Consider the following 27,681-nt stretch of genomic DNA (forward strand, 5'->3'; position numbering starts at 1 on the left):
CTAAAATCAAATTATATTTAAAATTACTTTTGAAATATTGTCTGTGAATAATGAAATTATTAGTATTATTAGTATTTTATCCCCATATGAAAGTTCTAGAATGTATTAACATTAGATATAAAATCACCTAATAGGCAAAGCAAAATCATAATCACTGAGTAAAAATTTTAAGATTTCTGCATATATTGCAGCCTTAGTGATCCAAAATATCAGCTTGCATTTTTTGATGTTATCAAGTTCATTGACAATTTCTAACAAAGTATCACTTAAATTAAAAAGTAGCTTATCAATACAAAGTACAGGCAGACAATTCCTTTATAACTTATACTAACTACTTTTGAGACCTCACGAAGGGCAGAATGCCAATGTGTAAGGTTTGTTCCCCTCCTACCCTTTGCATGACACCCAGTCAGTGACCAAATCCACACAATGGGAGGGAGGGTTCATATAATGCTCTCAATGAACATTCTTCGGGATTTTCAATTATTTCTTTCTTGAACTCTTATCACGGTCAGCAATCCATAGCCTAACCAACTTTTTTGTGCTTGTTCCCCACCTGAAATTCACCTCCCTGGCTCTTCTAATATTCAGTTCTCAAATATCACCTTCCTCAAAGCCTTCTCTGACCAGCCTATACCCCAGTCTAAGTAACTCCTTTAACATTCTTTATAGCATTTATCAACCACACAATTCTTACTTGTAGGGGTATGTATTCTATGTTTCCAAACTACATGACCAGCTGAATTTCACCAGTCATGTGGCCAAACCCATCTAAGTAGCATTCGATACACTGAAAACTTTGAGAGTCCGGTGGTCTGGGTTCAAATCCCAGCTGGCTGCTTACTGGCTCTATGATCTTGGGCAATGTTAAGTACATGCTCATTTCCTTATCTGTGCTTGAATGCTTGCTGTGTATATAATACACTGAAAGCTTTTAGAAGTGTGCCTGACACTGTTACTTAAGCAGTACATCAAATGTCTAACCCCTGTGTTAATAAAGGACAAAGAAAGCATTAAAGTATGCAGTAATTTCCTGTTGCTGCTGTTAACAAATTATCACATTTCTGTCTTAAAACACAAATTTTCTTACAGTTCTGGAAGTAAGAAGTCCAAAATCAGTTTCACTGTGCTGGTGGTGTTAGCAAGGCTGGATTTTTCTGCAAGCTCTGAGAGACTCCAATACCGTGCCCTTTTCAGCTTCTAATGGCCATTAATATGCCTTGGCTTGTGGCCCCCTCATCCATCCTCAAACTGCTTCGGTCCTGTTTTCTCGTCTCATTTTTTGCTCTGACAGTGATCCACCTACCTCTGTTTTATAAGGACCCTTGTGATTACATTGGGCTCACCTGGATACTCTTCTCCTCTGATCATCCTTGATCAATCCCATCTGCAAATCCCTTTTACTTAGATACACCTGTGAACAAGACTGAACTTGCTGCCATTGAAATACACCTCATACTGAACTCTGAAAAGGCCATACAGGGCCGTGCTGGCACAGAGGGGAATGTTATCTTAAACTGTATGCTTTAGGAACATAAGTGGCATATTTTTCCCCATTTGTTTTTATTTTACTGTACATAAAAGATCAGTTCCTTGAATTTCCTACTAACGAAGTATGAACACCTGAGTGGGTCAAAAATAACTGGCGGCTCCAACTGATGCAAAACTATCATCTCTGTTATGTTTCCTTAGAAACAGAAAAGTAATTGTTTTGACTGAAAAGAATTTTTTTTTTTTTTTTGGCATTGAAATCCTGAAGAGGTAGAAGGAGTAGAGAATTGGTTGAAGGGGTTTACAATTGTTCTGAGTTCTCAATAAAGAGAAACATGGAATTCCCATCAGGAATAGGATCATTCTAATGTGACAGGCTCCTAACGTCTGAGCCAGCAGCTTATAACTAGAACACTTAATTTACCACCATCAATTGGCATTAGATTTTGGAATAAAATTTTGTTGTTCAGAAAGAGACCTTCCTCGATAATGATATTTATTTTTTCCTAAATAACATAAGCATTCTTGTCTCCAAACTGCTCTTTTTAAAACCACCATTTAAGTAGAAATTTAAATAAGATATGAATGGATCAAAGCTTTCTCAGAATAGGTACAACGATATGAATTAAGCTCAAGATTTCTACTGTAATGTATATAAGTGAACAATAAACACATGAAAACGTGCTCAATATCATTAGTGGGTAAATGCAAATTAAAACAGCAATGAGATACCACTTCACATCTACTACAATAACTATTTTTCTAAAAAGACAGGCAACAAGTATTGGAAAGGATGCAGAGAAACTGGAACCTCAAACAGCAGTGGGAGTGTAAAATGACACGGTGGCTCTGAAAAATACTCAAAAGGCTATTACTCAAAAGGTTAAACAGTCACCACGTGACCCAGAAATTCAATTCTCTGGCATACACCCAAAAGTGAAAACCAGTCCACAGCAAAACTTGCTTACAAATATTCACAGCGCCATTATTCATCATGACGATAATATGGAAACCACCCAGCCCAGTGTCCATCAACTGATGAATGCATAAAATGGGACATATCCATGCAACAGAGTATTGTTCAGCAATAAAAGCAAAAGATGTATTGATGTCTCAATAGCCCTTTGCAGCCGCAATAAGTAACCTTGTGGCGCTATGCTACGCGTATTTATTTACAAAACTTATTCCACTGTACACATTATTTACAGTGAATTTAGACTTACAATCACATCTGAGGGGGAAAAAGCAGAGGTTGCACCCTGCCTTTGAACTGTTCTGCCAGCTGGAAGCACACCATCATTGTCTGCTCCCTACATGACAGCCAAGTGAACTACTTAATAGACACTCAGACAACTTCATGTTTCCAGGACGTTAAGGGAGAGTAAGATGGAAAGGACTGAAGCCCAGGAAAAGGATCTGCAAGGAAACCCCAAGATGCAGAGCTTCATTTGTATCCCTGACTTAGACCTCCCAGTCCATGCTTGGAGCCTTCCCTTCACTATTCCCATTCCTGGATCATGTGGTCATGTGGTCCTCTGGGGACTTTTTACTTAGTAACTTACATCTGAGCTGGGGAAAAAAACAGTCTTCCTCTCCAATGACAATGCACGTTATCAGGAAACAGCTTACAGAGGACAATGTAACATTAATATTGAGAACGGGGTGGGGAAGTGGGGGGCTACATAGTTTCTTAACAAGAGAGCCTTCCTTGTTAAAATTATAGTCTTTCAGGAATCTCAGCTAAGCATGATGGCTCAGATTTTAGCAGCCTTTAATATTTTCTGTTATAATGAATAACATGTCAATGAATTAATTTGGGTTCAAGAAACTAACAGGATTTCAGGAGGGCAACGGGGAAGATAAGCCTGCAATGAAGAGCTAGCTGTGTTCCTCCCTTACGTCGGAGAGAAAAGAGGGAGAACTATTACTGAAAAAAATTAAAAAGAAATATCAACATCAATTTTAAATGCCTCATGGCCTCAGACTCGGCGCAGTGATTATCCTTTTTTAAAAGAATATGTACAGTAGTAATCACTCTTTAATACCATCTCTCAAGCCAAGTCAACACTGGTTTGAAGAATCTCCTGGTATGTCATCAGCAGAGGGAAGCCGGGAGTGGAGAGCACTTGGAAGAAGCAAGAGGGTGAGTGACTCAGGCTGTCGCTCCCTGCCAAGGGAAGCAGCTATAGATGCCAAAACATCCCATTTTATAAGGCTGCACAAAAGTGTATGCCTCTCTAGACCACACAGCAACTCGTCAGAAGCCCAGAATAACTTCCCAGTTAAATCCATACATTGGTCACTTCCCCAGGAAGATCAAATTAAATCCAGTGGTGAATAGGATTGGCTCCCAGAACACAGGTGCAAGTCAGTAGCCTTGTGTGATATAAATGCACCTACTCCTAGCATCAGACGCTACAGATGCACCAACATTTGCCACCCCTCCATTTTACATGAGGAAAGTGAGACCCAGAAAGACCTGATCACTTGAAGCCCTCTGGAGCAGGGCAGGAATGAGACCCAGGCCTCCTGCTCCATGAGTCCAATGTCTTTCCATGAGGGTCCCAGCTAGAAGGAAGGTTTCCAGTTTTATTTAATCCAGCAATCCCTACCTGGTAGCTATTGGTGGGAACAAAAACAAGAGGTTGACCAGAATCCTCCCAGCTTTTCCCCTAACACACTCATATTCACCTTTCAGCATCTCTTTAACTTCAGAGAAGTTTTCACCAGACCCTATTAGAGCACTGGTTGTTGTTGGTATTACTCAGAAATGCTTGGCTCAGCTACTAATCTAGGCTCCCTGGGGTGACCTCTATTTTCCTCATACCTGATGAGCACAGTAGGTCTTCAGCAACATCCTCTTCGTTAACCAAAAAGACACCTTCAAATATGAAATTTGTATTTTATTACATACCACTCAAACTGAAAACACGACTGCTATTTAGTAACCCTTAATCCAAGATACTGCTTTTTTTTTTTACTTCGAAATCTCTTTCAGTACAAGGATGTGGCAGTTTCTCCTTCCTCCAGCTACCCTGGAATAAGTAAGCAATCCTTGAGGACCTAACATAACTTTATTTGAGGACCGTCTTCCTGTTACTAGGTTGCCAAAAATATTTGGGAGTTGTTTTGCAATCAAAAGTGAAATTTTGGTCATTCCTCCCACATACAAGTATTTCACTAAAATCAAATGTACAGCCTGCTGCCACTCAGTTTCTAAGCCTTTGTTAATTCAAAAAAAAAAAACAAACCTTAAACTACTTAAGCTATGATTTGGCATTGAAATGAAATCCATGTGAATCTTGTTTAAATAGCAATTAAATGCAAGCTGTGAAGGCCCAACGATGCCTGTAAGGAAGTGATGAGGTTATGAACAACCTGGGCCAAATTCACTCATACTCAGGCTATGAAAACAAGGTGACTGATGCAAATGGGTTGTTTGTCATTTTAGGCATTTTAAAATGTAATACCAAGCACATCTTGGAATCAACTAAGTCAGTAACCCCAAAGTTCTTCCCACTAGCTATAGAGTCTCCGTGTTACTAATGAAGATGAACACCTGATTAGATGCACGTTTTGATTAACATCTTCAGCTGAAGACATGGAGAAACTGAGTGAGCCAGGCCAGGTCTGCCTTCATCAGAAATCCTGCAAAACACAGCTTATTTCCTTCATTTCAGGTGCTTGGTCAACATGCAGCACAAAAATAACAGCATATTGGTTTCCCAGTCCCTTAGATCTTATTGATCATGATTCTGTGACTTAACCCTTAGACCTTACTGATCATGATTCTGTGATGTTACTGATGTATCCTCAGGTCACAGCCTCAAGCTTGAATGGAAAGGGCTGTCTCCCCAAATTCCAGCCACGTGTTAAAACAGATGCTGGGCTTGCAGAGTTCAACAAACAATCCAGCAGACTTATCCAACATTAAGATCCAGGACATGGTGGGCCCAGCTACTTCCACTCAACCAATCTCTGTTAACTTTCCTCATGTAACCAATAATACAGGACCACAAGAACCGAGAATATCCAGATTTGACATCCTTGGCAAAAGATGCGGAATCACAGCCTGAGAATAAACTCTGTCATTGTATATACATTTCCACGGTGTCCGTCTCATCTCCAAAAAAGAGTACCTGCAAGGATTTAAGCTAGAAGAGATGATGTGTTAAGCTGAAGGCCAGAATAAGGCATTGCTTGCGGGAAGGAGGTAGCATCCTCAGCCTTCATCTTTCCTTGTCTTTTGATAGAATGCAGCACTAGCCCAAGGGGTGGTGGGGGAGAGGAACTGGGAAGCTCAGTGTCTCTGCTCTGGTTTTTACTTCCCTTCATTGGAATCCCTTCCTTTTTTCTTCAGCATTCCTGCAGGAGCTCCTCATGCGTGGTGAGCCAAAAGCCATCAGTGATCTTTGGCCAAAACTGCAATTATGGAGCTGCCAATGCCAAAACCCAGTCCCACTTCTAAAACAGTGCACTTTAATTTGTACTGTTCCTCCAGACTGAACAATCCCAGAAATAGAAGTGAGAATTTTCCAACCTGCAAATAATTCTTCTGAAAACGTCCAAGTCATTCTCACTGGCTACCCCAGTTAGGCCCACTTCACGCACCTAGCTAATTAGGGCACATAATGTTGTTGTGGTTGTGGATGGAGACACTAAAAACTTACCTGCCCATAAAATTCCATCCAGATGGAACATTTTTGTTTAGTATCTCCCATCTCCAATAAAAAGTCACCATCTTGGATTAGAAAATAAAACCTAATATGGCAATTAGGTCCTTCAAAACTAACAGGACCTATCTACCACATCACCCCTAAATGAGCTATGACTTCATAGATGAGATCCACATTTTTCTTTTAACATTGAAAAGCAGACCAACATAAGCTGCAAGGTCAAGAGGGGCCCTCATGTTGCAATATGGTTTCAGGAATCTCAGTGAAAACGTTTTTCCATTCCTAATACACACACAATTAACATGAAAACCCTTTTCAACATTGTCCATGGAGTTCTTTCATGGTCTTAATTAACAAGTCTTAAAATCCCAACCTATTGCTTCAGATGGTATGCTACTGAAATAAATATTTCTTTTCCAATTAATTGGCTTAATTCATCCGCCTCCACGTCTCCATTCACAAAGAGGTGGAAAATAGTAACTACCAAACCTAAACAGCAAAGCCTACTCTGGTTAGAGCTCCCCACACTAGTGCTCCTGTTGCAGCTGCTTCTCATCTAGCTGGGAGATGGGTCTGCAAAAGCTTGATTGTGGGCTTTTTACCTGTAATGGTTTCAGTGAAGAATAAAGAACAATGTTTGACATTTTTATACTTGAGAAGAAAGCAAGAGCAATTCTCTCTACCTTTTCAAGTATAACTGAACAGAATAGGAAAAGAAAACCCACAAGTTACCTTCTAGAAAAAAATATTAAATCAAGTTCAAACTTTAAACCATTTCTACAAGCTTATATAGACTCTGAACCAGTCCCAGCCCATGGAAATTTATAAAATATAATTTAGAAAATACTGACAATCCCTCCACACAAAGATTATCTACTGCAAAGAATATTCATAGAAAAAAATAGAAATAAAAGAATAATTGGCCGGGTGCGGTGGCTCACACCTGTAATCCCAGCACTTCGTGAGGCTGAGGCAGACTGATCACGAGGTCAGGAGTTCCAGACCAGCCTGACCAACATGCTGAAAACCCATCTCTACTAATTAGCCGGGTGTGGTGGCGGGCGGCTGTAATCCCAGCTACTTGGGAGGCTGAGGCAGGAGAATCGCTTGAACCCAGGAGGCAGACATTGCCGTGAGCTGAGATCACGCCACTGCACTACAGCTTGGGTGACACAGCAAGACTCCATCTCAAAAAAACAGAACAAAACAAAAATAATAAGAAGAAAAATAAATTAAAATAACTAAAATTCCTCGCAGTTGGGTGTGGTGGCTCACACCTGTATCCCAGCACTTTGGATGCTTCCTCTTGAGCCCAGGAGTTCAAGACCAGCCTGGGCAAAATAGGAAGACAGCATCAGTACAAAAGCATTTTTAAAATCAACTGGGCATGGTGGCGTGCACCTGTGATACCAGCTATTTGCAAGGCTGCAGTGGGAGGATCACTTGAGGCCTGGAGGTAGAGGCTATTGTGAGCCGTGATAGCGCCACTGCACTCCAGCCTGCGTGACAGAGCGAGACCCTGTCTGAAAAATAAATGAATACACTTCCTTGTCCAGTAAAAGGGATTTTTGAGCCATCACCACCAACATACACAAAGTGGAAATGTTTAAATCCCAACAGAATTCTATTTTTTAAAAAGTCATTGGTGTAACTGGTGAAGAATATCTCATTCTTCATCTCATTTTCTTTCACAAGCTCAACAATAATACATTAGAGAGTATACCCGGGAATCTAAACACATATCATGGAAAATAAAATATTTTTTTCAAATGCTCACCAACCACGTGAGTAATCAGGGAAGGCAAAATGAATTCTGATGGTTTAAAAGGTTAAAATACTGAGAAGAATGCTTGCTTGCATGAAACAAAATAATCACTTCTCTCATCATCAAGCATGTGTGCTTCTCCCATGCTTCCCACCACCTCCCCACACACATTCTCGTTAAGTCCTGCATTTCATCAACATACTTCCTTTCCAAATACTTCCAAAAGGTTTAGGATAGCATTTCACCACCTACCTAGGTCCTTCTTTTCCCCATATCCTCATTCTGCCCATAAATTACAGCTAAATTCTCAACCCAACTACTTAAATATATAGTAGCTGCTGAATATTTAGTTACTTAACATGTGTTCTCATGTTCTTAACCATGAAATGTCTCAAGGATGACACTCAAATACTGCTTTAAGAAAACAGTCTACCTATCTTTTCTTCTGATATAAAATATTACAATTACTGCCGGGCACGATGGCTCACACCTGTAATCCCAGCACTTCGGGAGGCTGAGGCAGGCAGATCACGAGGTCAGGAGTTCGAGAGAAGCCTGGCCAACACGGTGAAACTCTGTCTCTACTAAAAATACAAAAATTAGATGGTTGTGGTGGCAGACACCTGTAATCCCAGCTACTTGGGAGGCAGAGGAAGGAGAACTGCTTGAACCCAGGAGGTGGAGGTTGCAGTGAACCGAGATCGCACCACTGCACTCCAGCCTGGGTGACAAAGCAAGACTCTGTCTCAAAAAAAATAAAATAAAATAAAATTACAATTACTTCAATAGGAATAACTTGACCGCTACAAGCTGGTCACTACAAGCATCCAGACGTTGTTGGAGCAGAACAAACAAAATGAAGCAAGGCTCCTGGAGATCAAGACAAAACTGTTGCTTACGATGATAGCTCCACAGCCCCTCTCCCAGAGAAGTGGGTTAGGTACACAGGTGCATCAACCAATCGCGTAAAGGCAGAAAGGAAGAAAAAAGCCACACCAAAGCCTACTAATCTGCCCTGCAAACTAGAAAAGCATAAGCATGTTAATTGAAACCAGAATCTGAGAAAGCCAAGCAAACTTAAAAGGGGTGCAAACATTTATAACAAGAGGAGGCGACTCATGGATTTAATTACTTCCAATATATATGACAATTAAGAATAAATGGTGGAAAACCACAAAACAGCAGACGGTAAAGAAAAAAGTTAAATGCTGATTGCCATTAGTGTTAACTGGAGTTTCTAACACCTGCTATAAGCTACTGTGTAATAAAAAATGAATTACTCTCCTAATGAATAAATGAATACCTTAATGGAAGCCAGGATCTTTGGGAAGCACATTTAAACTATTTTATGCCGCAAAAGTAACATTCACCAAATAGATGCCTTAATGCACATTTAACTAGATGAAAGACCCTGAACCTCTAAGCTTCCAATCTACATCTGACAACAAAACAACAGACTGTTACCAGACAGAAAAATCACTGAATAATAATTCATTATTTCTAATACAGACAGCTGAATGACAACAAAACTATGAACACTTACGGAATGTATGTTTCATATATCACCACTCCGTGAAAGAAAGGCTAACTTATTCCAAGTTGCAAACCTGGATAAGCAGCAGAGCAGAGAGATTCAATCCCAGGCAGTTCCCTTCCCAAGGCTTCAACAATGTGTGCCTTCTGGTCCACCCAAGGCTCAATGACCCAGTAACAGACTCCCAGCAACCCAAGGCTGTGCTGAACTACAATGTTGCCCATGTAACTCTAACAAAACGTAAGAAAATGGAATTCTTCCTCAGAAAATTTGCATCTAAGAGGAATAAAGTCAAAATCTGTATTTTAAAGGACGCAAACTTACAAAAGCTAGAAAATGTATAAAATGCACTCATGGTCTTATTTCGTTCCCAGCAATGGGAACGAGTAATATTAAATAAATTAATATATTTAATTATGAACTGAATTTTGGTTGAAAATTCCAAGAGGCTGAATTACACTTTTCCATATACTACTTCCTATCAAAAGCTCTTTCTCAATTACACAGGAAAGGATGGGAATACAGTAACTAGACCAAGATCAATGAGTAAGCTCGAGCTCCAGATTTTCAATTAGAGGACAAATAAATTAACAACGGTTCTCTAGCTGAGGTGCAACTCGTAAGTGACAGCAGATCACCCCAGTTTTCCAAATCAGAGTTGGGTAGCCAGAGGTACCAACTTGGTGAATTTTTGTACTTCCACAAGAGATTCAGGTACACATCCCTGCTTAACAATATTAGACTATGCTGCATTCCTAAATCTGCTCCAGCACCTCTTGAAAAGACCTTGAAAGACAAGAAACTTATCTACATATATAGATCAGCAGCATACAATCAGTCTTGAAAGCTTAGAAATGAAGAAACTATACTAGAAGCTTCTGACAAGCGTCACAGGAAAGCAGTAGGAAAACCTGCCAACTATCATTCCTAAGCCTAGAAACCTGCTGCTGCATTAAAAAAACAAATTACACTGATAACTGATATTTAACATGCATTATATGATTTTGCAATAGCAGCAAACTTACTTCCCTAATTCAATTAAGCTTGTCAAAAAATTAAAATCTTCAACTATCCACACAAAAGAATGATCATAATCCAAAACAGCAGGTAAAGCAATGCCTTCAAAATGTTTGATATTTTTATTATTAATAGCATTTTTACAGAACAAGCTATTAATAAAATTACATTTCAGTTGATGTTCATAGAATTACAATAGTTAAGAAATTATTACAGAAAACTTCATACAAGTAAGAGACAACGACAACCTGGGATTAAAATTTTTTCCTGGGTGGAAATCTATAAAGGAGGTAAAATAAAAAGCTGTGCATCAAATAATCTACATACTCATGGTAAGAAATAGTCATAGATAATTTGTTTCTACAATCAGAGACTGAGGAATGGGAATGCTTTGGAATTAAATTGTGGTGATGCTTGCACAACCTTACAAACAGTAAAAAAATAAAAAAAAAAAAAATGAATTGTACACTTTAAATGGGTGAACTGTATATGGTAAGTGAGACATCGCAATACAGATGGGTTGGGTTTTTTTAAACCAGAGAGCTCAGACTTTAGGACTCTCAGTCATGTTTTTAATTCCATTCTTCATTACATCAGCCGAGTCTGACAAAGCCACACACACTCCACATCCCAAGGTAAGCAAGTAGGGAAATTCCTATATGCCAGAGTGTGCTTTATCTAAGTTACATGGAACATGACAGAATGTTAGAGAGGAAATTATACCACTCAAGCACCACCCACTGAATAAAAATAACAGTAAACATCTCCCTCTTTCATCTACTTTCCAAAAATGCTTCAAGGGTCCACCACTACCATGAAAGTAAGTTTCACAGCCACCCTTCGGAAATTTACAAAAAAAAAAAAAAAAAAAAATCCCTACTTACTCCCAAGTAGAACAGATTATCATGTACTTCCTAAAATTCAAGAGAACTTGGCATTCGACCCCCAGGCTGTCTGAAAGGATGGCTACCACTAACTCTCAGGCCCGGGTCCTCTCAGCAGGATCAGCAGCACCGAGCTTAATAGTCTGGAGCTATTTATTAAGTAAAATGTCCTCCCAGGTAAATCTAAAAGTAGCATACCTCAAAACCAATGTCTTGTAATGTAAGTCCAGGGCACCAAAGCTATTCTCAAAACAATTGCTTTGTTTTTTTAATCTAACAACTCACCACCAGCACTTGCTTGTCTAGCTGGCTTACAGTCTTGTAATCATTATGCCAAGATCAATGTACATTAGTTGAAACAATCTGATCTTAACCAGACCCTGCTTCTGTCAAAGATAACTGAAGAGCAACATTAACTCAGAGAACATCTGCTCAATGTTGGGGGACAGGATATCGGCTGCCCTTCCTCCCCCTCCAAAGACACCAAAATGGAACCACACTTGGCAGAGGCCTCTTTGACTGCACAATAGCCTAATTTTATAGCAAGAGATTATCCTACTTTCAGTACACATCCAACTCTTTAATGTAACTTCAATGTGGTTAGGGGCTAGGGAGGAGTTTTTAATGGGATATTCACCATCATTGTATTCCACCAGCAATAATAATACACACTAAATTTGGTTACATTTGAAGAGAACTTAATGATACCCTTCCATCTGGAATTAAATGGGAAAACCCCAGAAATCACAAAACCAAAATTTGAAGAGCCTGCTCGAGCTTTTTTTTTTTTTTAAATCCTGAACTAGGACTGTAAAGTAAAGCAGCCATTCACTTTTTTTTGAGACGGAGTTTCGCTCTTGTCGCCTGGGCTGGAGTACAATGGCACCATCTGGGCTCACTGCAACTTCCGCCTCCCGGGTTCAAGCGATTCTCCTGCCTCAGCCTCCCAAGTAGCTGGGATTACAGGTATGTAACACCACACCCGGCTAATTTTTGTATTTTTAGTAGAGATGGGGTTTCACCACGTTGGCCAGGCTGGTCTCAAACTCCCGATCTCAGGTAACCCGCCCAAAACACTGGATACCACAAAATGTCTCGGCCTTCCAAAATGTTGGGATTACAGGCATGAGCCACTGCTCCAGGCCTAACCGTCACTATTTTACTTCCCAAGGACTCAGTAAAGGCGTCTTCAATCAAAGCACCTCGGCAATAACTTCCTAACTTAGAACTAGTACTAAATGCCTAAATTATGGGTAAATAAGGACACAAAATAACGAGGTGGGAAAAAGTCAAGATGCATAATAATGTTCACTTTGAAGAAGAAGCTAGTTGAATAATTTTATGGAAAATTTTGCCAGTATAAACCACAAATTTTTCTATAATTTTAACAAACTAGAAAACTTAATAGAATTTAATAGAATACCTCCCATTAAAAATGTGTATATTCTGAATAAGCAATTCACTCCTTTTTATCATAAGGAGGTAATCATGAAGGTGCACTAAGCTCACTACTTTGTTACTTTCAACAGCACAGAATTAGATCAAACTAATTCTAATTAGTTTGAATTAGATACCCCAATGCTAGGTAGGTGCTAATAAATTCTAGGAGGCAATGCAGCACAGTGACTGGGCTGACAAACCTGGAGTACCCAACCACCCTAGTTGGACAGTACCTAGTGTCTGCTCTGCCCCAGGTTTCCACCCTTGTGGGGGGTAGTCCCAGAGGCTAAATGGGCACAATGGGCACAAAGAGGGATCACACTGCATACTGCCTGGGAGACAATAGATGTTTACAATAAATTGCACAGAGGCCAAGTGGAGAGATTGTGGCAATTCAACTCAGCTGCCCAGTGGAACACTCTCCACCCAATTACAAAGAAAGACACAGAAAATTATTTAAAAGCCAGACTTTGAGAGACCGAGCATGTGCAATGCTGCTCCGGGGACTGTTTCTGTTTTGTTTCTTGATGTTTCACCCAACTTGGTGAAAATGAAAAGAAAAGAAAAATGGATACCACAAAATGTTAATAATTATCACTGAGTGGTATAAATGCTGTCCCCCCCACTTTTTTTTTTTTAGCAGAAAGCCCAAATGTTCTAAGATAAAAATATATTGCTCTTGTAAATCAAATACAAAATAGGGTATCAAACTGTACTCAACAGGACTTAAATAGGATTGAAATAATGAAAGAATACTCACTCTTCTTTCTACAGTTTGAGTCATGATCAGTATCACACACCCTCCCATAATATTAAACTATGTCATTTCATTTGTTTAAACATTTATTGAGTCTATCAATGCAGATACTATGTGATCTTGCCCTTAAGCAGGCACTACTCTAAACTCTGCCTTTCATCGATTTCTCTTTGCCATTTACTAACAAGAAAGACTAAACCCACAATAGGTGGCAAACTTACTTGGCACCTCTTCAGTCACTGCTAGAGTACAGTATTACCCCCAGCCAAGAAATTTTATATACAAATATAAATTATTCTGATGACAAAACAGAAGGTCCAGTCAATGAAGTGTGGGAAGCCTTGCTGAAGCATGACTTAGTACCTATAATATGGCAGGGTCATGACGGGTAGGCAAGGTTGCTGGCACATGCCTATCTTACCCTGGAGGCTGGGGCCTGCCCTAGAAACTGTGTCTACTTTCCTGTGTGTTGCAGAGAAGCTGAAAGCCCCTCTGCTTCTAGACCTTACACTTGCTGTTTCCAAGTAAAATCATAAGTATACATAAGAAAACTTTTTAAATATTTTCCACTCAAATGTGGAAGAGTAAAAAAGAACATATGGGAGGGGAAAACATTTATGTAAACAGTAGGTACAAAAAGCAAGAAAAAATGGGCTGGGCAGCACGCATTATTTCTGCATGAATTTTTTACACTTTTCCATCAACTAGGAAACATCTCAAAACTGCACAGAAGAAACCATCAAAAACTTTTATGTAACAGTGAAAATAACACTTTTTCTAACATCACATGGGCAGGAAGGAGAGCGTGGGTATAAACGAAAAGACTTCCTTTTGAATACAGTCTCTTGTTTCACTTTTTTTTAAAAGCAATAACTGTCCTTGGATATAGGAAGTGTATGAGCACCGCTTCCTGCTTCGAGGTGGTCAGGCCTTTGACCAGGTGTAAATTACTATGCAGAGAAAGACTCATTCCTTCCCAAGACACAGCTTGGAGGCAAACATCATAATCCCATAGCTGACTTCAGATAGATCATAAGGCCATCTGAGTGTTATCTAAAACTATCTTACATTCACACTCACATTTTTCCCACTAAAGAGGAAAGAGACACATTTCTGACCAGCAAACGACCAATTAGGATTGAAATAAAGATCACGGCATCAGCTTCATAAATCTAAATCTACCATTATGGCTATAAATGGGGCACAAGTACAGAACACCAGCAGGGCTCCTAAGTCCTAAGAATGAATAAATAGAAGTCTGTCCCAATATATTGTTTCATATATATCACCTCATCGGTTTCTCCAATATCCATCCACTACAAAGACCAGCCAAAGCAAGATGAGAGTAGTCTTTATAAACTTGAAGGTTTGCATATCTAGTCGAGGAATCACAACTACTTTTCATTAGCACCAAACTGGTTGTTCATAACTACTCCTAGGTAGTAAAATACACACCCAACTAATGACAAAGTATCAAAAGTACAATGATGTCGCACAAGTCACAGATTGAGAATTAGGTTCAGAAATCAGCCCGTGATTGTACCTGCTGTATGACCTTGCTGGACATCAGCTTCCTTCATTTGTAAAGTAAGAACCAAAGAAGGTGCACACAAATTGGAAAGGCCATGCTCAGCACTTCACAGGCACCCCAAATTACTTGGCCCTTGTTCTTTAATAACTTTATAGACACAGCCCATTAGAACATGGCATCTGAGGCCGGGTGCAGTGGATAAAAATACAAATGTCAGTTGGGCGTGGTGGCGTGCACCTGTAATCCCAGCTACCGAGGAGGCTGAGGAGGGAGAATTGCTTGAACCCAGGAGTCAGAGGTTGCAGTAAGACAAGATCACGCCACTGCACTGCAGCCTGGGCAGTAAAGCAAGACTCCATCTCAAAAAAAAAAAAAAAAATTAGTGCCAAAGATCATAGAGATAAGAAGTGAAATATACTAACAGCAACATTGTACTCCAAGTTTTTTCACTCTGGTGAAAGAAATGAAACCTTGTATGGGAGCAGATAAACTTTAGAAGAGAGATAACTGGGCCAGTTGCGGTGGCTCATGCCTGTAATCCCAGCACTTCGGGAGGCTCACGTGGGTAGATCACCTGAGGTTGGGAGTTCGAGACCAGCCTGACCAACATAGTGAAACCCTGTCTCTACTAAAAACACAAAATTAGCCGGGTGTGGAGGCACATGCCTGTAATCCCAGCTACTCAGGAGGCTGAGGCAGGAGAATCACTTGAACCCAGGAGGCGGAGGTTGTGGTGAGCCGAGATCGCACCATTGCACTCCAGCCTGGGTAACAAGAGCAAAACTGTCTAGAAAGCAGGGCGGATGGGGCAGGAGAGATAACTGTTCTTGCCATACCTTTAGCAGTTAACAGGTACACCCTGGGAATACCTGCACCTTCTCTCTTTCGCAGGCCTCCCTTTCTCTATTATAAGAGACTGAGGTAGCCACTTTCCAGAGGTCCTCTAATGTACTTTCTGGTCCCAGGGCCAGTTTTTGCAACTTCCTCCTGATATCGGGGCTGCCTGAGTAATATATTTATCCTTTAGGATTAGCTGTCCCTTGGCTGAATCAGGAGATACAGAGGTGTGCTTTTACAAAGGCCTCTCTTAGCCTTTCCAGGGAGGCAGTGGGATTTTCATCAAATCTCTGGTCAATCATGGACAACTTAGTATAATTGAGAGGCCCGGTCCTTGTTCTAGGTAAGCCTTCCATTATGCACACCTGAAAGTGTCTCTGCTTCCAGTCTTCCACCTCGTCACTGGGATCCCATTTAGGGTCATCCATTAGTACTGCTCTTCCGGTTGGATAATGTTTGCCCCCTTCCCTGATGCTGTATGTGATGTAAAAGCTCATCCCCAAATCTCTCTGCTGCTTGCAGAGCAGCCTGCTTCTCGGTGTTCGTCAAGGTCTTAATTCAAAAGTAACATAATCTCTCTCCAGGAGAGTTCAAATATTTTAGTGAAATTCTGAAAAGCCTCTATATGTCTTATCAGGGCCATCTGAAAACTTGCCAAGATCCCCCTTAATTTAAAGCAAATTAAGTCCCGTAGGGAGAAGGGTAACTGGGCCTTACTGCGCCCAAATTCAAAGGGCATCTGTTGGAGGGGAAAGAGTGAGACTGGGCCTTGTTGAGAGCAAGAATTTTTAGAAGGGGCAAGTGAGAGGCTGAAGCTAGATAGGGAGGTTGGGGTGGACCCGAGGGGCAAGGCTAGAGGGAGCTGGTTCCTCTGCTGGGAGTGCCTCTTTACTTTGCTAGGCTTGCCCCTTGCAGCCTTCCCTGAGACAGCAAACAGGAGGGCTGGATCAATCCTATATTGTTGGCAAGGTATACAAAGCCTGCACATATGGGGCCTCAGACCATCTGTCCTCAAGTCTACAGATTTGCCGAATGGTATCAAAATGAATGGTTTCTTTCTGAGGCCAAGCCAGTCCTTTCTGTAAATCGTAATTTGGCCAAACCTTTGTGCAGAGGGCTACGACGCATTTTTCCTCCAGATTCTGAGAGTCAATGCAGTCCCAATGGTTTAGGACACACTCCAGAGGAGTATAAGCTGGGGGTGGTGAAGAGAACTGGTTGCCCATTCTGAAAGACAGGGAATAGCGGCGTCCCTCATTCCCTTCCTTCTTTCAGCAAAAACTCGGGCTGTGACAGAGAGAGAAAGCGAGTGGCCTCCTTTCCCTCTCCACTTCTTATCCCTGGGCCAGCCATAGGTACCACTGCGGTACGTACCCATGAAGCAAAGAAAACCTGGAGAATAGGAATTGACTGCCCTCACCTACGCCTCTATTTCTCCCTGCTGTCGGCAAACTGGGTTCCCTGGGCCTGTTTACACCATGAAGCGTGGTGTCCTTCCGTGAGGTGGAGGCTTTGGTTGGCAGAACTTGGTCCTTCCTATTTACATTGTGCCTGCTGTCTGGCCTCGGAACCCTCAGACCTGGTTTTTCTTTCCAGGGCCTCTGCCTGAAGCTTCGAATCAAGTTTGGGACTGAAAAAGCATTTTAGAGGCTGTATCTGTGTAGAGTCTCAAATGTACCCTCTCAAATCTGCAGTTCTCAGCCAGCAGGGGCCGTTCCTTCGTTAACTTCCCTATCAGAAACAGAGTTGGGAGGGTGGCCCCCTCCCACTCAGAAAAGGAAGAAAAGAGAGAAACAGTTTAAGAGGCAAAAAGGGGAAAATTCAGGGGGGTGGGGGGAGAAAGCCCCTTGTTTAGTGCAAGTGGACCCCCCCAATCCTTTTATCTTTTCCCAGTTCAGACCAGGTTGAATTCCTCGGGCAGGGGTTCCATTGGTGTGGCAGATGAGAAGTGCCCATCCATTGGCCCTGTAAGGTCTCAGCTACCACCATGGCTTTCTACCACCCACCTCCCCCATCGTGGCTGTTGGGCTCAGACCTTGCCTGCTGCAGGCGTGCATAGCCACCCAAGCTGGGAGAGGAAAGGATAACAGGAGGTGCCCCTGAGCCATGAGTGCCTGCGTCTGTCGAGCTGTGGAGACACATGGCACCTCTAGGAACATCTGGTCTGATGTGCACCTTTGGCAGCTGAGCCTAATGCTCATTTTACTTAGTAATACTGCCAATATAGGAAAACTCTTAACACTGTAAGGAAAGAGATAAGAGCCCTTCAAACCTCTCTCATATAAGAGAGAGAAGAGACAAAGTCTGGGGGTTTTGATCGGCAGTTAGGGTGGTTTAAAACTGCATGAAGGGAAGCAGAGCCTCAGCTGCAGGAAAGAGATGGCAGGGTTTTGGAAGAGAGGCAGGCCCGACAGTTTCACATTCGTTTACACTCACCCTGCGAGGGGGACAATGGAACCTTTCCCATTACACATTTAAGTGGAGTGATTACAAATAACAAATTGATTTTTATGTGTGACTTACTGAACCACACTCTAAATACTAAAAATAAGTTAACTCTTCTCTGGCGAGAGAACTTGCTAACCAGATCACTAAGTCTCCAATCCTGACTGCACAACAGAATTACAGTAAAAGAGTGAAAAAATACAGTGGCTCGCACAGGTAATCCCAGCACCTTGGGAGGTCAAGGTGGGAGGATCGCTTGAGCCCAGTTGGAGACCAGCCTGGGCAGCATGGTGAGACCTCACCTCTTAATTTTTAAAAACAAATGTAAAAATAACATGAAACGTACAGAACTGTATACGCCCAAATCTATTTAAAAAAAAAAAAAAAAGAATCCCGAATTTTACTAGTGAACCAATGCTAAATTAGAACACTGAAGGGGGTATGTTTTTAACAAGCTCCAGACAGTAGTGTTCAACATTGGGGAACATTCTTTCCCCAGACAAAATGGTTTCCCTACAAGACCCTTATTATATGTCATTGTACACAGGCATTTACAAATATTGTCTTAAATGCAGAATTAAAATGTATACTCCAGCTCTAACTATAAGTTAGCAAGCATTACTTTTTGAGTTTGACCAAAGTAGTTCATTCCAAAACATGAAAAGTCACAAACATTTAATCTTAGGTTCCTATTTTTAACAACAATATACAGAAATCTTCGCAATAGCGAAATATTACTGAACCACCAGTGTTGTAAAACACAAAAATAAGTTAGTTAGGCTTGATATACTTCTCCTTCCCTCCCTCAGATTCCCTGTTTTTCAGTTTCAGGAAAAGGCAGCCACTGATCTCCATGGCACCACCGGAATCATCTCTCTTCTGGGATGATAAAGGGGCCATGCCTTTATTTATTCATTCATTCATTCATTATCGCTTCTCAGCCTTTTGGCTAAGATCAAGTGTAGTATTCATTCATTCTTTCATTCATTCACCCTTGGAGACAGGGTCTCTGTCACCCAGACTGGAGTGCAGTGGCACAATCTCAGCTCACTGCAACCTCCAATCCTCAGCTCAAGCAATCCTTCCACCTTAGCCTCTTGAGTAGCTGGGACCACGGGTACACACCACCACCTCTGGCTATTTTTTTGTGTGTTGTGTATAGAGATGGGGTTTTGCCCAGGCTGGTCTCAAATTCCTGGGCTCAAGCAATCCATCCCCCTCAGACTCCCAAAGTGCTGGGATTACAGGGGTGAGCCATCATGCCAAAGGGGCCATGCTCTGGAGGAGGAGATACAGAGCCTGCTCCAGCTGTTGGTCCACAGAAACACTGGGCAGCACATAGGAATGCTTAAGGCTTATGCACAGACAGAAAATCTGGGAGTCTCCAGCACACTCCTGTAGTGTGGACAGTGGACACTAGGAGAAAAGACACCCCCAGGGACACCTCAATGTGGACAGGCAGGCAGAGAAAGGGGAACTGCAACAAGACCATGCTCACACAGAAGAGAACAAAGAATGAATGATGGCATCCCAGATGTGAAGGAAGAGCAGAGAACTTCTAAAACAGTCAAACCTGTCAAATGTGAAGTTCTAAACAGCACTATAGGAGCCTGACCTGCCAGAAGCAAGGTGACTCTGACATACCTAACATGGTCAAGTGAAAAATGAGGGGTGTGGGCCAGGAGCAGTGGCTCACACCTGCAATCCCAGCCCTTTGGGTGGCCGAAGTGGGCAGATCGCTTGAGGCCTGGAGTTCAAGACCAGCCTGGCCAACACGGTGAAACCCTGTCTCTACTAAAACTACAAAAATTAGCCAGGCGTGGAGGCACATGCCTGTAATCCCAGCTACTTGGGAGGCTGAGGCATGAGAATCGCTTGAAGCCACGAGGCAGAGGTTGCAGTGAGCCGAAATCGAACCACTGTACTCCAGCCTGGGTGAAGGAGCGAGACTGTCTCTGGAAAGAAGAAGAAGGAAAAAAAAAAAAAAAAACAAAAAACAAAAAAAACAAAGAGGGGTGTGGACTGAATATCCCCTGGGGGCCCATTCCAGTTCCACAAACCTAAGATCTATGGACTTTCAATTACCATTTATAAAATCAAGAGAGAAAAAAAGGCTAGTGAGTGTTTAATAATCTGCATCATGAAGAAATTAAATATATCCCAGTGGTTTAATACCACTAATTTTTGAAAATTAAACCAATGAAAATAACAATATTCATAAGTCTAGGTGGTATGATATGCAGTTATATTCCAGTTCTTTAAATGGCAGTAGTAGTCAGTTTTGAACAGGAACTAGAATCTCCCCAGGCCCGCAGTACCCTATGTTTTATTGTGATTTTGTGTAGAATTTCAAAAGGCCTTCTGTATCTAGAGTTGTACACTCTCTCAAATAGTACAGTATTGAAGAAACAAACAGAACATGATGGAAGACGCCCTTTCGTAACAACAGCCTGTACCTGACTTGGCCCATCTGTCAGTCAGAAAGCTGGTACCCCAAAGCGCAATGGAAAGCAGCAAAAGGAGTAAGCACATGTAAAAGAAGTGTGCAAAAACTGCTGTAAAAATTACGCCAAATCCAGACTAGCTTGAAATGAAGAGGGGGTGATCAGAAAAGTAATGGCAGGGAATGAATGGAAAACCTTACTCCCTTCAAGGTATATAAAAACATCCTCACATTAAAATACGTATCGATATAGAAAAAACATCTTTATAGAAACAGAATTATAAGGAAGCATTCTAAGATCTGACTTCTGCCAAAGTAACTCTAGGGCTCATGTTCCTATTGGTGACATAAGCCACTGCTCCATAGGAACCCCTGTGATTACAAGGTCAAATTTTATTCCATTATGCAGCACGCTGACAATGCTTCTTCGGAGACATGATCTGTTAATGTATGATTTATTGTAATTAAGCAACACAGTTTAATGTCATCAAGAGGCTTTAATTAGAGAAGGCTGCCGTGTCTTCACGCTGTCAGATCAATTCCTGTTTGCACAACCATACAGACTTACACATGCTCTGGGAACACCTCTGCATGTACTGAGCAAGCCCTCCTTTGGGGTTATGGACTTCCACACACTAAGATGTCATATTTTAAAGGTTTGCCCACTAAATATATTTTGTGTGTTCATCCAAACCATTCTCGGGGTGGAGGGAGCACCCTTCTTATTCTCCAGAACATCCTGATAGATGGCTCCTCTGAAAAGATTACCTGTAGGTTTCCCTGGCCCCAAGACTCCCTGGTCATTTGTATGTTATGGCACCAACTTTGAATTTCATTTCTGATCATGCAGAATGCTATTCTCTTTCACTCATATATTACTGAATCAATCTGGCACTCAAATAGCTAGAATATATGATGGTTAGATACATAAGATGCAGAGTGTTCAAACAATGTAATTTTTTCCAGCAATAATAAGGAATACATTCTGGAAATGGATAGTGGTGATGGTTGCACAACACCGCAAATGTTGTCAATGCCCCCGAATTGTAAGCACAAAAAATGGTTAAAATGATAAATTTGGTGTTATGTGTATTTAACTGCCATTTTAAAAACTGAAAAAGGAGATTAGAAATTAAGTACCAATTCACAGAACGTGGAGAAACATAATACTAAGTGAAAGACGCCATACACGTATGGCCACATAGCATATGATTCCATTTATATGAAGTGGCCAAAATAGGAACATCCAGTGACAGAAAGGACATTAGTGGTTGCTAGGGCCTGGGAAGAAATAATAGCTGCTGATCAGTATAAGATTTCCTTTCAGATTGATGAAAATAGTCCACAATTACATAGTGGTAATGGCTTGTCTAACTGTGAATATACTAAAAAACAACGAGTTGTATATACTTTAAAACGGTAAATTTGCCGGGCGCGGTGGCTCACACCTGCAATCCCAGCACTTTGGGAGGCCAAGGCGGGTGGATCACGAGGTCAGGAGATCAAGACCATCCTGGCTAACACAGTGAAACCCCATCTGTACTAAAAATACAAAAAAGTAGCCGGGCGTGGTGGCGGGCACCTGTAGTCCCAGCTACTCAGGAGGCTGAGGCAGGAGAATGGCGTGAACCCGGGAGGCAGAGCTTGCAGTGAGCAGAGATGGCGCCACTGCACTCCAGCCTGGGTGACTCTGACTCAGGAAAAAAAAAAAAAAAAAAGAAAGAAAAAAGAAAGGGTAAATTTTATGGTGTGAGGATTACATTTCTATAAAGCTGTTATTGTTTTTAAAAATAACAGAAGAATACGGGAAGAATCTTAAGAAACAAGGAGTAAACAGACAACGAATGTATGTACTGAAAACTATTTTGGATTATTTCTTAGGACAAACCCACACACACACAAATTGTTCTCTTTCCAGCTCTGCAGGATTTAGACAAGTGAACTGTTCAGGTCTTGTGACAACTTAGAAGGCCTATCAGACTGGCAGGAGCTCAAGGGGGACAGCTGGACTTACACAAGTAGCGCCCACCACAGCTGCAAGCCAATTTCTTTTTCTAAACACTGTGGTCTCTTCTCCTAGAGCTGCTGTACAGGCTTTTGTCATTATAATAAATATTCCTTCAGAAATACAGAGAAGTTAGGAGTAATTTGGAACAGAGCTATTAAATATTGCTCCTTCTACATAATAAAGCTGTTTTGATACAATGCTGCTTTCAAGTACCTGCCAGGTTAATGAAATGAAAATTAAGATTTGGTGTTAACACTAGGAGTCTTGGATGGTAACACTATTACATGATATATTCTAATTCATTACTAAAAGAATTGTGTGGCATGTTTGAGCCCCAGTTAATATTCAGATATATCTAAAAATTAAATTCCTGAGGTAGCTTGCTAATTTGGTTTTTCTCACAGAACCACTTGACATGCCCTGTAAATATTAATAAATTATCAATAGTTGTTTCTGCATAAAATTCTCATTCTTTGTCGGAATTTTTTCGTAGCACATTCTAATCCCCCCAGCCTTCCTTCCTCACTCTGACATATGGCGAAGAGCAACTGGTTTCGAGCTTGGCACTGAGACTATTTTCAAGCAGCCCTTCTGAGGGCCTCAGTTCCTGCATCAAGCATGCAGTTCTAATGGACTGGCTTAGCAGGTGTGCTCCCAAGTATCAAACAGAACAATATAGTCCAGAAGTAGGGACATTAAGTCTAGGATTTTTTAACTTATGAATTAGAATTTTTCTATTTAATATTTTCAGACACCTGTTGATTTTAAGAAACCACGGAAAGCGAAACTGCAGAAAGGGGGGTCCCATCGTACTTTTTTTTTTTTTTTTTGTGAGCCAAGGTATTTCATTTTGCTGATTTAGTAGATGAGTTTATACTATATTTTAAAAGAACAACTCAAATTTGTCTCGCTCTGTCGCCCAGGCTGGAGTGCCGCGGCACGATCTCAGCTCACTGCAACCTCCGCCTCCCGGGTTCACACCATTCTCCTGCCTCAGCTTCCCGAGTAGCTGGGACTACAGGCGCCCGCCACCACGCCCAGCTAATTTTTTGTATTTTCAGTAGAGACGGGTTTCACCATGTTAGCCAGGATGGTCTCGATCTCCTGACCTCGTGATCCGCCCGCCTTCGCCTCCCAAAGTGCTGGGATTACAGGCATGAGCCACTGCGCCCGGACCCCACTGTACTTTTTATGAGACGGAGTTTCACTCTTGTTGCCCGGGCTGGAGTGCAATGGCGCAATCTCGGCTCACTGCAACCCCCGCCTCCCAGGTTCAAGCGATTCTCCTGCCATCACACCCGGCTAATTTTTGTAGAGTTGGGGTTTCTCCCTGTTGGTCAGGCTGATCTCGAACTCCCGACCTCAGGCGATCTGCCCGCCTCAGCCTCCCAAAGTGCTGGGATTACAGACGTGAGCCACTGCACCCAGCCCCCCACTGTACTATTAATTGAAGTCACAGCTTACATTAGGATTCACTTACTCTTTGTGTTCTACATTCTACACGTTTTGACAAATGCAAAATGTCATGAATTCCTCATTCAGTCTGAGGTGTTTCTTAAAGTGTTGCTCAAAGACAGTTTCCAGTATTATACTTCTAAGGGCACTCTTTCTATTTTCCTTCACCACTCCTGGCCTACAGGTTTGTTTTGCTTTTTTTTTTTTTTTTTTTTTTTTTTTTGAGACAGAGTCTGGCTCTGTCGCCCAGGCTGGAGTGCAGTGGCACAATCTCGGCTCACTGCAAGCTCCGCCTCCCGGGTTCACGCCATTCTCCTGCCTCAGCCTCCCAAGTAGCTGGAACTACAGGCGCCCGCTACCACGCCCGGCTAATTTTTTGTATTTTTAGTAAAGACGGGGTTTCACCGTGTTAGCCAGGATGGTCTCGATCTCCTGACCTCGTGATCCACCCGCCTCGGCCTCCCAAAGTGCTGGGATTACAGGCGTAAGCCACCGCGCCCAGCCGCCTTTTTTTTTTTTTAATGTTTATTTATTTATTTATCTATTTATTTATTTATTTATTTTGAGGCAGGATCTCTCTCTGCCACCCAGGCTGGAGTGCAGTGGTGCAATCATGACTCACTGTAGCCTTGACCTCCTGGGCTCAAGCAATCCATCTACCTCAGACACCCACCTAATTGGGATAAGAGGTGTGTGCCACCATGCCCAGCTAATTTTTGCATTTTTTTGTAGAGACAGGATTTTGCCATATCACCCAGGCTAGTCTGGGTTCAACTGATCAAACTGCCTGAGCCTCCCAAAGTGCTAGGATTGCAGGTGTGAGCTATCACATCCAGCCCCTTTGCTTTATTAAATGAGTAGTTAATTCCTGAACCACTGCTCCTTTCACAAGACAATGAAGTCTAGTGAGATGTCCTCGTACTTAAGGACTATCTTAGGAAACAATTACTTAATTACAACACATAACACTCTTTCCCAGAACCTGAAAAAAGTCACCTTTTAAAAACACTGACTACTTTGAAGTATTCAGTCTCCCCAAGGCAGGAAAGTGAAGAATGGAAGGAGGACTTAAAATATATATATTTTGAGAAAGCTTTTGATGTGACTTTCCCAGTATTAAACAATACCTCTTAGCAATGATTGCATCTTTTGGCTGATTCACCAAGAATAATGACCCCACAGAGAGGTTTCTGGCTACACTATTTCCATTACTCATTCTGTGATGTTCAAAATGTTAAATGTTTTGACTGTTTTCCTAATTTACAATCTATGCTTTTAATATATTAGAACTGATTTTTGAAATATATTGTCCCTTTAATAAACACCAGGCACTAATCTAAGATTGACAACCTAAGTCATATTTCTGCTGGAAGAAAAAATACACTGAAACAATTAACATTATTGGAAGAAAAAATGAAAAAAGAAGAGGGCAAAACCCACACACCATACTTCCTCCGGTAATGTGGTCGTGACCACTGTGTTGTATCAAACTCTGGCCACACAAGTGGATCAACTTAACCATTCCAATGCTGGCGCAGGATGTGGATTCAGTGGTATTAATGAGTGTGCGGGCTTATAATGTAACCTCACCAGACCAAATAACCTCCTGGCCACACAAGTAGAAAATAATTAAAACAAGCACGATTCCAATTTAGCTTTGTAACCAGATGGTGAATGAAAAAGCAGACAAAGACTCGTTTTGTGAATAACCTGGGGAACAGCCCCTACAGTTTCTTTTAAAGTTACAGCCTGACTTGTGAAATCAAAGAGGAAGGGAAAGAATACAAACGTTCTCACCAGAATTCACTCCTAGAGCACATATATATCCTTTTCCTTAGGTCATGACCAGAGAACATCACAACTCATTCCTTAAATGAATGTCAAGTTTAATCGCAGTAAAAACCCAGAAACCCAGTGAAAATTAAGAGGGTTTTAAGTTCAGAATCTGCTGAACATCTATTTCAATGTTAAGCTCTGAGCTGTATGTAAAGAAATATACGAGATATGTTTTTTAAATCATCAGGACTACAAAACAACATGAGTCACCACCCAGATTCTACAAAGATCTTTCCCAAAAAATAGACAATACTTGCAACCTAACAGAGACTCATGCTTTCCTTTTCCTCCCCTCAAGAATAAGGGCATTTCATGGATGGGCAAAGGAAGAAAACATTTTAAAACCTAGCGATTCCTAACTTTGCACAGGAACTCTGTCAGCAGTCTAGAAATGGGAAGATAAAATCCAAATGGCTGGCTGACCTTCACAGAGTAGACAGAGCGCATGCGGTTTAACCCGCTTATTAAAGATAAAAGCTGCATTCATGAAAGGGAGACATTAACTAATCTGTGCATCCTCCAATGGGGATAAGGACAGCAAAAGAGGCCATCATACAGTCCAATACTCCTTGAGATTTACAGTGAGCTTGCCCTGAGTCAAACAGCAAAATTGTGAGCTGGTTTATTCAGCACAATAATCGTCAAACTTTTCTGTTAGATCCCAGCAGGATGTCAACTCTCCCTATAAACCCTACCCCTGCTCATTGCTAGCAGCAGCTGACTTCCCCAGGCCCATCCCTCCCGAATCCACTCACTGCAGGATTAATCACAACCACAAAGCAGAAGAATCCAGGCCAGAGTCCCAAGGGATAGTAAGATGATGACTAAGGAGGGAATTACAGGCTTGGGGTGATACCAAAATAATCAAAAAAAAAAAAAAACCATATTAAAGAGACATTTGTTTCTGCCTCATTCAATTTAAGCATCAACAAAGATTGTTTCTTTGGGTTCCTAAATCCTGTTTCTGACCTACTTCGCTTGAGACAATGGGTTTACAATAGGTGTACAGATGCTCATGTGGCCCCAAGGGAAAAAGAAGAACTAGAAAATTATTATTATTATTAAGATATTACATTATTAAGATACTACATTTGAAGATCTCTCTGGCTTTTATTGCTGGTCACTGTTCATAGGCTTCTTGAACAAGGGGGGTGCCTCCATGCCCATCCCCACACAGCTGGGGCCTCAGCAGCTAGACATCTAAGGAAGGGCCCTTTGCACTCTACATACTTGACAGGTACCCTTCCTGCAGCAACAATGGTCCATGCCATATAAACATGTGCTGCACAGGTGTAAATGAAGTCATTGTGAATTTTAAACAGAGGAAGGTGTTTCTTCACCATCTGAATCTCTTACTTTTAGGCCACAGACACACATTATGACTGTGTGGATGTTCTGAAGACTGGAGTAAAGGAGGCTTTGGTCCTGGCTTTAACACTATATTACATTGGGCAACCTAGATAAACAATTGTATATGTCAAATTCTGCTTCTGGAACAACAGGAGTAAGCAGTCAATAAAATTTAGCAATGTTCTAAGCCCCATACATCTAATCACTTAACC

At 41.5% G+C, this 27,681-nt stretch overlaps 1 protein-coding gene and 1 pseudogene across 5 annotated transcripts in view; one reads left to right on the top strand and one right to left on the bottom strand.

Annotated features, from left to right (window-relative positions):
- The window catches only part of JARID2 (jumonji and AT-rich interaction domain containing 2), a 282,213-nt gene that overhangs the window by 168,410 nt on the left and 86,122 nt on the right, over positions 1-27,681 (bottom strand). The gene's annotated exons all lie outside the window — the stretch shown is intronic.
- On the top strand, positions 19,307-19,446 carry LOC129473902 (uncharacterized; annotated as a pseudogene).

This window comes from Symphalangus syndactylus, chromosome 23 (assembly GCF_028878055.3).
Source record: "Symphalangus syndactylus isolate Jambi chromosome 23, NHGRI_mSymSyn1-v2.1_pri, whole genome shotgun sequence".
In the NCBI taxonomy this organism is placed as follows: domain Eukaryota; kingdom Metazoa; phylum Chordata; class Mammalia; order Primates; family Hylobatidae; genus Symphalangus; species Symphalangus syndactylus.